The 10,203-nt window shown below is 38.5% G+C and overlaps 1 long non-coding RNA gene across 1 annotated transcript; it reads left to right on the top strand.

Annotated features, from left to right (window-relative positions):
* Positions 1 to 5,195: 5,195 nt before the first annotated feature.
* On the top strand, positions 5,196 to 8,685 carry LOC105259265. The gene is made up of 2 exons (XR_889800.2): positions 5,196 to 6,974; positions 7,133 to 8,685. It is a non-coding gene; the product is annotated as an uncharacterized LOC105259265 (long non-coding RNA).
* The last annotated feature ends 1,518 nt before the right edge of the window (positions 8,686 to 10,203 follow it).

Here is a 10,203-nt window from a genome sequence, read left to right as displayed (position 1 = left end):
ATCAGTGCTGATTTCTAATTTTGATAAATAATAATTTAATCATTGATTCCATAATAATGATAATAATTATAATTATATTAAATATTGATTTATTTAACAATTGATTATTAGAATAATTGATTACAATCTTTGATTTGATAATTGAGAATCGATAATGATAATTATTAATAAAATTGATAATTGTGATCATTGATAATTATATTGCTTTGAATCAGAGTCCCTCTCTATTTAATGTGGCTCCCTTCAATCCGACGAGTAATAAGATTTCCGACTAAGAACCTATTTGTAGAGTTCCGATTTCTTGATTATTTTCTATCGATGTTAAGTCGACATCGAAAGAAATCACTCGCCCGATCTATTTCTACCTCGCTGCTATTCGTCGCGAGAGTTGCGTGCTGTCGATAAATTATGACTGTGATTGCTGTAAAATGACGAGGCGAGTAGGCAACGGCGGAGTGGCGATGAATTACAAAGTACAAGTGCATTCTCGCGCGATGCAGGAGTCACTCTTTCGAACGCTGTACGTGCCGATAGTTTGCCCTGCGGATCCGTAAGCGGAGGGCGAAAGACAGGAGGGGGCTAGAGAGTTTTAGGGGAGATAACCCGGGCGAGAGTAACCGAATTGCATATTACGTCGCGTCGGAGCCCGAGACGACACGAGGAGGGAGAGGGTATAGAGGGGCGAGCCAAGGACGAGATCCAAAGAGGATTAAACCCAATAATCAAATGATGATCTCATTACGGATAAATAAAGAGAATTAAATAAAGTAGTGTGATTACACGGGAACGAGAGAGGGCGGACCGCAACGTCCCTTATTCTCCGACGTCTTCTCTTTGCACATCCGTCCCTCTCTTGGTCTCGCCAAGATAGAAAGACTACTCTTCGATACGCGGTTTGTAGATAACGCGGTCTCTCGACCGATACCGCTCGACGGGATCGAAATTTTTTTTTTTCAAGTTTTTTTTTTCTAACGATGCCACGCTGTGCGACATTTCGCGAGGTTTGCTCAATATATTTGGTCTGATGATATCGCGAACCTAATCAACGAATCTATTCCGTCTCGATTACAATCGATTGAGATTTTCCTTACGATCGATCGGCCTTGCTTAATGTCGGAACGGCGCGGAACATATGTATATACATAAAGAGAGAGAGAGAGAGGGATGAGTATGCGTGTTTGCATTTAGAGGGATGACGACATATTCCAAAAATATAAGATAATAGGGGACGCTGCGAGGACGTGAGGTGGAGACAGGGGAGCAAACTTGCGTATGTATAGAGGATTTTATCTAAAATAATAAACAAACTCAGTAAATAAGTCGATGTTATAATAATTAAAATAGATAATCGATTATATAGACCGAGGATCGCAGCATCTTGATTGGCTAGCTGCGATTCCCGTGGACAGTTTTCAAATGATCTCCGGTAGCTTAGCTATTAGGTAGGCGCCCTCGTCCATGCGGGACGCCTTTCGCGACACATTGGAAGGAGCACTTCCCTCTTTCCCCTGTGCGTACTTTTTCTACAACTCGTCTGTATTCTTCTCTTTCCTTCTCTTCTCCGCGCGTTTCTATCCCTTTTCTTTTGTCGGCAAATTGTCTATCGATTCTCTCGCTCTGAATCACCTGTTTTTGACGCGATTCCCTCCGTTTCGCTTCCCCGCTTCGCAGTTCTATATAATTTACCGATGACGATTTTGTTGCGCGCGATGTAACGTAATCTCTGATGATCTCGAACGTAGCGTGTATCGATAGAATATCATATATTGTTTTCACTCGACAATCCAGAGAGTCTCGATTTTCACGGTCGAGCGGATCAGGATTTTTCATTTCGTGATTTTTCTTAGGGTTCTACGGGAACGGCGAAGAAAAGAGCGAGTGAAGGGGAGGAAACGCGTATATTCTCGGGCTTTCGGTTGCAGACTATCCAGACCAAAACTATCTGAGGCTGCTGTGTATAGTCGTCCCTGCGGGCCGCGTTTTCTCTTTTCTCCCGAGTACAAGTCTATTGCGTTTTTCCTTTGTCTCCCTATTGATAGGCTGATTGTGACGTTACTCCGTCGAAGTATTCCAATGTGTAGGTCCATAGTATTTATTTATAGGCGATACAGTTTTTCTATTCGTCTAATAGGCGTTTGAGAAATAAATAGTATATATGCGCGGGCGAGATATATTACTGCCATTTTTCGAGATAAGCAAATTCTCGCCAAACGCTTCCGTGGGAGCGGTTTTGTGGAAAGTCAATAATAATGTCGGTGTCCGTAATTCTTAAAGACGAAGTAGTTAGCGTCGCTGAGACACAAATATTTTAAGAAAATATGAGAATTCGTGAAACGCGCTGCAAGGAGAAGTCGTCTTAGACGACGAAAAAATGAGTATTTAACGCGTCGTTTTAATCTCGGCACGCGCAAATTTTCGAGTCTTTATCATGTGTATTTTCATCATATTTTAGCGCTCCATTCTGTCGTGTTTTTGCGAGAATATTTCTCATGTTTAGAAACTCAAATCTATTTCCACGGAACGCGAGTCAACCGTTGAATCAAATTATACATAAATGGTGAGATTAGATTTCCATCGAAGCATTTAGCAAGTGAATTTAATATATAAATAAATTTATAAATTTAATATATAAATAACAATTGTGCGTGATTTTTGAATTTACTAAAATAAAAGAATAAAAGAATAAAAAGTTGCTGCAGTAGATTGTTTAAAAGATGATCTTTATATACATATACATATAAATTGTAGAGTTTTAACATTTCACGTTTATCTCATGGAATCTAATTTCACAAGATAATATTTACAATTTTACATAAATAATTTTTCGTCATATTTATCTGGAAATTTGGGCTCTTACAATCGGCGTGTCAAAATTGTCAACATTTGATGAAATTGTCAAAATTTGAATAATGCGCCGATGATCGAATTCGCGCCAACTGTCAGGACCAACTGTATTGACAGCTGTTGCGAAAAATTTGTCTGAATTTAATTTAACGGTGTGATTCGCCTCGCACTCTCATCTCGGCAGAATCTCTAATATTCGATCAGGTTTCCTCTGTGCAGCTTGCTCCTTTCGCGGAGAGAGCACGCAACGGTACAAGATTATCGTGTATACATATTAATACGATATAGATAGTGTTTGTCGTTGTCATGGGGAGGACCACGAGTTTTAAGGGGAGGACGACTCTTACTCTCGTGGAGGTTGTTGCATTCCGACCAAAGGGAAAAATTCCCGTTTTCCTGCAGCGCGATAAAACGTGGCGCGTGACGGCCTAAAAAAAGGTCGCAGCCATTTAATTCTTTTTACTCCGTATAGATAGGGAAAGGCAGAGCGAATTCGCCGAATTTGGCCCGGGGACGGAATATATTATATATATATATATATATATACACATACGTGTTGGAGAAAAATTGAAAGTGAGAAAACACGGCGCATGTACATAGTCGCTTTTTTTCGGGGCCGTAAAAAACGCGATAACTTCGAACTACGGTTTTTTCCCCCGATATATTTTTTTTTACTTTTTTGTTCTTTTTTTTAGATTAATTGCTCTATAAAAGCACTTAGGTAATAGTCAGCCATATTGAAGATATAATGATATATAGATAAACGCATATATATTATAAAAATATATATATATATAATATGGAAGATATATATAAAAGCATATATATATATTTTAAATGGTATATTCGGGGATATTATTGTTTCGGGAGAGATGATAACCCGTTATATGCGGAGGAAAGAGAATCGTATATTTCAATAGGGTTATGTGCCCAGAGAAAGTATAACGGAGAGGTGGTGTTACAAGGATAGTGGAGATTAGACGATTCTTCGGAGATTGATGAAGATCGAAGGGCGTAAGTCGAAGGTGGGAAATAAGCTATAACTGTGACTATGCGGATCATGGGGGGCAGGCTGTCGATACGCTTACTCAAAGAGAGATAATTTCGCATCTGGGATAATTTAACCGCATCTTTTAAACAACTTTTGACATGGGAAGACACGAGAAACGCGGTCTTCTCGAGGGTCTTTCCGCGTTGGAAGAAAAACAAAAAGAGTCAGCAATATATGTATATATGTACATATTTTGCACGCGCAATATATAAGAATAAGTGCACATACACACACACATACACAATGTGACGGAAAAGAATGCAGCGGTAGACGCAGCCCGCCCACCCGAGATCCCCGCGCGTCAAAGCGTCACTGTGATCTCGTAATTATTAATAAAATATCCGATTATTATAACGAATAATCATATTGAATACTATAATACATCCTTCCCCTTCCCTCTTCTATGACAAAGAGAACCCCTCCCTTCCCGGAGACGATTTAACGTACTTTTGCAATTGCGGTTGCGCTTTTCTCTCATTGCATTTCTTTGGCCCACCTTGTTCTGTTTTTTTTTCTTTTTCTTTATTTTTTTATAGTACGCGTTCGCGCGCGCGTTAGTTTGTAATAATCTCATAAGATTAAGTATATGTTAACGAATCTTTCATATGATCTCCTGGAGGTATCGATTGTTACGCGAATTCAGCGGTCGACGCCGTTCGTTTCCGCCCGTCCGCGCACAGAAAGTCTTTTTTTCTCTCTCTCTCTCTCTCTCTTTCTCCCGTCTCTTTCTCGATTTTTTCTATCCCTCTCGATTAACGGTTCGTCAAAACGAACGGCATCGGCGCTCGATTGGCCGATACCTCAATTAGATAAAGATAGGATTATTAGGATTAAAGAGAGATAAACCATTATATTCGACGTGAGGCGAAGGATGACGGCGTTGTTGTAGCGATCTTACTCGGATAGCTAGGTTTATAACAACGAAAAAACTGTTTATCGCTGCGTTCGCACTCAATAATCATCTACGACATAGTACGATCACTAATTATTATTATTATTATTATTATTATTATTATTATTATTATTATTATTATATATTATTGATTATTTTATTATTTCTATCATTATACTCGTCGCAAAACATGTGAAAGCTCGAGGTCTCAAACTCCCCGGCGCTATAAAGAGATAATCGCTAGTCTTATCGGACCAACCATTGAGATTCGTGTATTTTTGTTTAACGACGCATATTTTCTAAGATCGAGATTTCCCTCTCATACATACATATATATACATACATATATATATATATATATATATATATATATATTTACAAATATATATATATCTATATTTTTTTTGTTTTAAATAATCGATTAAACCTCTCTCCTCCTAGAAAGGCAATGTTTGCCTTTCCTATAATTGCGATCCCGAAGTATCGAGTTGGAAAGTATTGAAGGGAAGATGGGCTCTTTCGGATTCGCGCGCGCAGATAAATTTTTAATAGGACCTCTCCGGATATCAATCGATACGAGACGACGAATATCGGATCGAAGTGCACTGACACTTGTATTTCTCCGTAAAAACACTCTTCTATCAGTAACAAGCTATTATAGTACGTCACATAACGCATGCATTTCGATTGTGATCGATACTCTTTTCGCGCAGGAACGGACGAGCCCCTCTTGCCCTTCGGTTCAAGTAACAAATTGAAATTGTATGGAGACAAGAACTCATTGTACCCAAAATTACATCTATATATACATATTTACGCTGACACGGCATACAAACGTGTATGCATATTACATGATTACATGTACACACAGACATACACTTGCCCTTAATACTATTGTAATTGTCTAAGATCTTATGAGAAATTTTCGTTTGCTCAGACTGTATAAGTTTGCCATAAAATGACTGTTGTACGTTCTTCGGATGTGTAGTACTCGTGTCTAGAAGTAAGAGAATTATTCGCGATTCTATCGCCCCAGCCACAGTCAGGTGCCAACCGTCGCTCACGGTTTCGTTCTCTTTAGCGGAGCACGCTGGGACACGTAACAGTGACCCTCGGCTCCGATCGATAGGTCGATCATTTGTGTCACCGTGCCACTTGGAAACCCCGCTTTTCTCTGAGTCCCTCGAGTGTAACTCGCTCGACGCTCGAAATACGTATCTCGATTTCATCTCGTCCGTTGATTTAGTATTTACGCAACCGTCTTGTCTTATTTAATTCTGACCATTGACTTACGTCACGAACTTTCAAATATATACAAACACGACAAGAGGATATTTATATTCTGGTTAAAAATTTTGTAAATATAATTAATTTTTTTTTCGAGGGTAATTGTTGGCAAAATAAAATCTTTTTTTTTGAAAGATATTCTAACAAGAAAGTTTTATCAGATTCTTTACGTGTAATTCGCAAATCTTTATCGCATTTGTTTCATAATCGCTCCATGTGATAAAGTTGATCGAATCAAAACGAGAAGCGAGCGAGTCACACTCGGCGGACCATCTTTGCCTATCTCTTTGCTATGTAATCTTTTGTGCTCCAATTTAAATAGCAAGAAGCTCGTAAACTCTGAATGCCTACAAAAATACGTTACCTGTAGCCAAATGTCCCGTGGACCATATAGACCGCCGCGATCTATACGTTATTTGCGAAAGAAGGAAAACGATAGGAAAAAAGAGAGAACGAGGAAATATGTATTTGGGTCGATCGAGCGTGCGTGAAATCGTATGAAAGGGAGCGTACAAAGAGAGCGAGAATGAGAGAGAGAGAGAGAAAGAAAGAGAATAACTTGATAACAAAAAATAAAAAAATTTTAACCGTTAGAATTTTCCTCCCCAGAACAAACTGTTATGGGGTCTCTCAAGTCGTATGTAAAGCTCGCAACTGCCTTGTGATAGAGTCTGGACTGCAAATAATTCCGACACGTGACAGAGATAATATATAATCGGGCTGTAAAGACTGTCAATGGAATACGATCAATGTGTATAATAAAACATAGAAGAGACAAAAAAAGACACATAGAAAAGACAATACATCTCGTTGATCAATTTTCGTCCAGCTGACCAATCCAAAGAAGCGACCAAATAAGTGAGGAGGGAAATGATGCGAGCGCTTTGCACGACACTTGAGGTGCTTTTCTTTATCTTTTCTTTTCTTTTCTATCGACAACACTGAGATGCGATATTGAGATGCTATACGCGTGTCCGTTATTTTTTTCTTTTTTTATTTTTGTTCTTTTTTTTATTTTTAGATATATGTATGTCTTTCGTTTTTTTTTTTTTTTTTAGCTTCGATTATCCCGACGCGAGTGATGGACGGAAGATGTACGGCGGTCACGTGATATATATTATACAAAATATATGGTATTATGTAATAATCTTCCTTCTTTAGTGCAGATGTGAGCGAAAGAGAGCAGAGTACTGTTGATTTGTTTTTTATTTTTAGTTTTGTCTCTCCTCTTTATCTCCCCTATTAATTTCGATCGTTTCGACTCTCTCGTAACGATCCACTTGTCTCCTCCGTCTTCTGCAACTCGACTTTACTTTCTTTTCTTTTTTTTTTTTGCGTTTTGTTTCTCCGCGCCTCCAATTAAATTTCGACTTAAGACGGTAGCTCTCCGAGCGGTCTAGGAGTGTTTTCGAGGCGAGGAGAAAAACCCCGAACAGAAAACTCTTGAGCTCCTCCTCTCTCGTCGTTTCTTCCCGTCATTTCGACCTGGAGCAGCGACGGTAGCGAGAATGTCACAATAATCAACGCAGAATGCAAGGACGCTCGAGAGAATATATCTCCTCTGTTTCTTTTTTTTTGTTTTCCTCTTTTTTTATGTTTTCGTCTACCGTTTTTTCTCCTTATTTCTCTTCTCCCTCTCGTATCCTCCTCTCTCTCTCTCCTCTTTCGCGTCTTATTGATGTTTTTAGTTTTAAACGAACGTATGGTCGCGCGATTGTCGGGATGTGCCTCGGCTCCTCGCGCGAAATTTCGCGGGATACTGCCGTCGATTATCCCCGAACGAATGGAAAAAGGGGATAATACGTGAAAGTGATAAAAAAAAAAAAAACACATAACGAGAAGCCGGTGCGTATCTGGCGCGCGGATCTAATCATACAATGCAATGCTGTGCTATTATAAGTCATTACATATACCATATGTTATCGATTACTTTTGGTTTTAGTTTATGACAATTTTTCGTGTTATTAATTTTATTGAGTATGATTTTAAGTACTATGTGCGCGGACGTTTATGATTATTATCTATTAATAGATTATTATTATTATTATTATTATTATTATTATTATTATTATTATTATTATTGCCGAATTTAATTATTATTATTATTATTATTATTAATATTATAATATTAAAAAAGAGATATCATTACTATTATGATTATATTATCATTGTAATCTTAATATTTTGTAACCATCATCACTCCCCATGGTCGATTACTTTTACGAATCGCTCTCACGTCCGCTGTCCGACCGCCGGTCGACGAAGCGACCTCCGGAAGCCGCTGCTGCAACGAGAGAGGAGTCCGACTACTTATCGTTGTACACTTTCGTTCTTTTCCCTTTTCGCATGCTCTCGTTTCTCTCATGATGCGCGGCGCCTCGGAGGCGCGACGACGACCATTGGGAGTTCGCAAAGGGACGGGGGCATCTCTCCGCTACCCACCATGTCTTTCATTGTACAGATTTTTTCACTTTTATATAGTTATCTCGATATATCGTAACGTTACGCAACATCGATTGCGGCGGTGGCCCCACTTATGCGTCGCCGTATCATTATTGTACGTTTTTGATTTTTCTATTGAATAAATGTGAACACGCCGAAAGCATTGACACACATGTATCTTGATATTATATCATCACGCTCCTTCACCCGATCCTGTCTCTTGTCATCTTATGCCATTTATGTTAAATGTGTTAGTGAAAATTTTATTTTTATTCCGAATGTATAGACGAATAAATCCAAGTATAGAATCAATTTTATTTTAAATAAATTATAGAATAAATCTTAATTGTATTGACAAGAATTAGAGAGAGAGCGTGATTATATATAGATGAAGCAGACGCCTTGGTTGCCCAATTTGTATCGATCTGCGCGGGTCGGTCATAGTGTTTAGAATCATTCTAATGGGTTTCCTGAGACGTGCCATCTGCGAAGCTCATTATTAAGGGATGCGACCGCAAACCAATCGAGCGTTGTGCCCCATTCTATTCAGCGTTCTGAATCTAACGCGGACCGCAAGACGTTGGGTTGCCGGTTGTTCCGTATGCCGGATTAGAGCCTGGCAATTGCTTTGTAACGGGCTCAGACAACGGTATATGCAAATCAGGAAATTGAAATATTAATGGCAAATTAGGCGCTACCGATATTTTCTAGCGCACGTGTGCGGCATGTCTCTCTATGTAGGTAAGTAAGATATCTCTTTAATAATATTACATGTATAATAATGGTTTTGTTTAAAAATCGAGAGGAGAAATCAGTGGTAACGATGGTAACATTGTGCAAATGCATCATTAGGAAGATTTTCCGGTGTATCGCTTTTGCAGTTCGCGCTACGTCAACGAAATTGCATATCGGTGGTTTCGAATAACGAGGGCGCGCATATGCCACCCGTGAATTTTCCCCTCTTTCCGAGCCTCATTTTTGCTTCGATTTTCACTCGCGTGTTTCCCCGTGGATTAACTCGATCCGAAACAACAGCAAACAAGAGAGCGCACATATCCGGCGTGTAACTGAAAAAAGATCACGCCGATGTAACAGCGCGCGTGGAGAATATTCGCGGCGCTTTGCTATGTTTTTAATAACACGGGCTATATATCGGAAACGCAGGTGTGGAAGGTCGAATAAAGTAGAAATGCGCAAACCGAAACATGTATGGAAACTAGCGAACCAATGAAACAATAGATTTAATTGAACGTGCAAACTATGTACATCAGTTATACATATATATTTTTTCGTATCTGAAAAATATGTCGAGTGTTGAAATATTTTCAATTTCAATTTTCAATCTGACATTTGATACTTTAAGCAGATTTTTTAAACTACTTATATTGTAACTTTGCTTTTCTTTTTTAAATTTCTAAGTGGGAAATTGTTCATTTACCATCTATTTAAATTAAAAAGTTTAATGTCTACATTTAAAAAAATCTATCAAAGTCGTCTTGAATCATAGATGTGAGAAAAATTAAGATTGAAAATAGCAACCAAATTTCGATTTGAAATCATATTGCGCATAAATATGAATATGATGAATAAAAAACTATTTTTCATTTTGGAGAGGATCTCTTATATGACAATGAAAAATGGCGTCAGTGATATTTATATATGAAAACGTACACGGAAAATTGTTTTT

This window comes from Camponotus floridanus, unplaced genomic scaffold, assembly GCF_003227725.1.
Source record: "Camponotus floridanus strain SB8 unplaced genomic scaffold, Cflo_v7.5 scaffold9, whole genome shotgun sequence".
Taxonomy (NCBI): domain Eukaryota; kingdom Metazoa; phylum Arthropoda; class Insecta; order Hymenoptera; family Formicidae; genus Camponotus; species Camponotus floridanus.
This window is presented reverse-complemented; position numbering and strand designations above follow the sequence as displayed.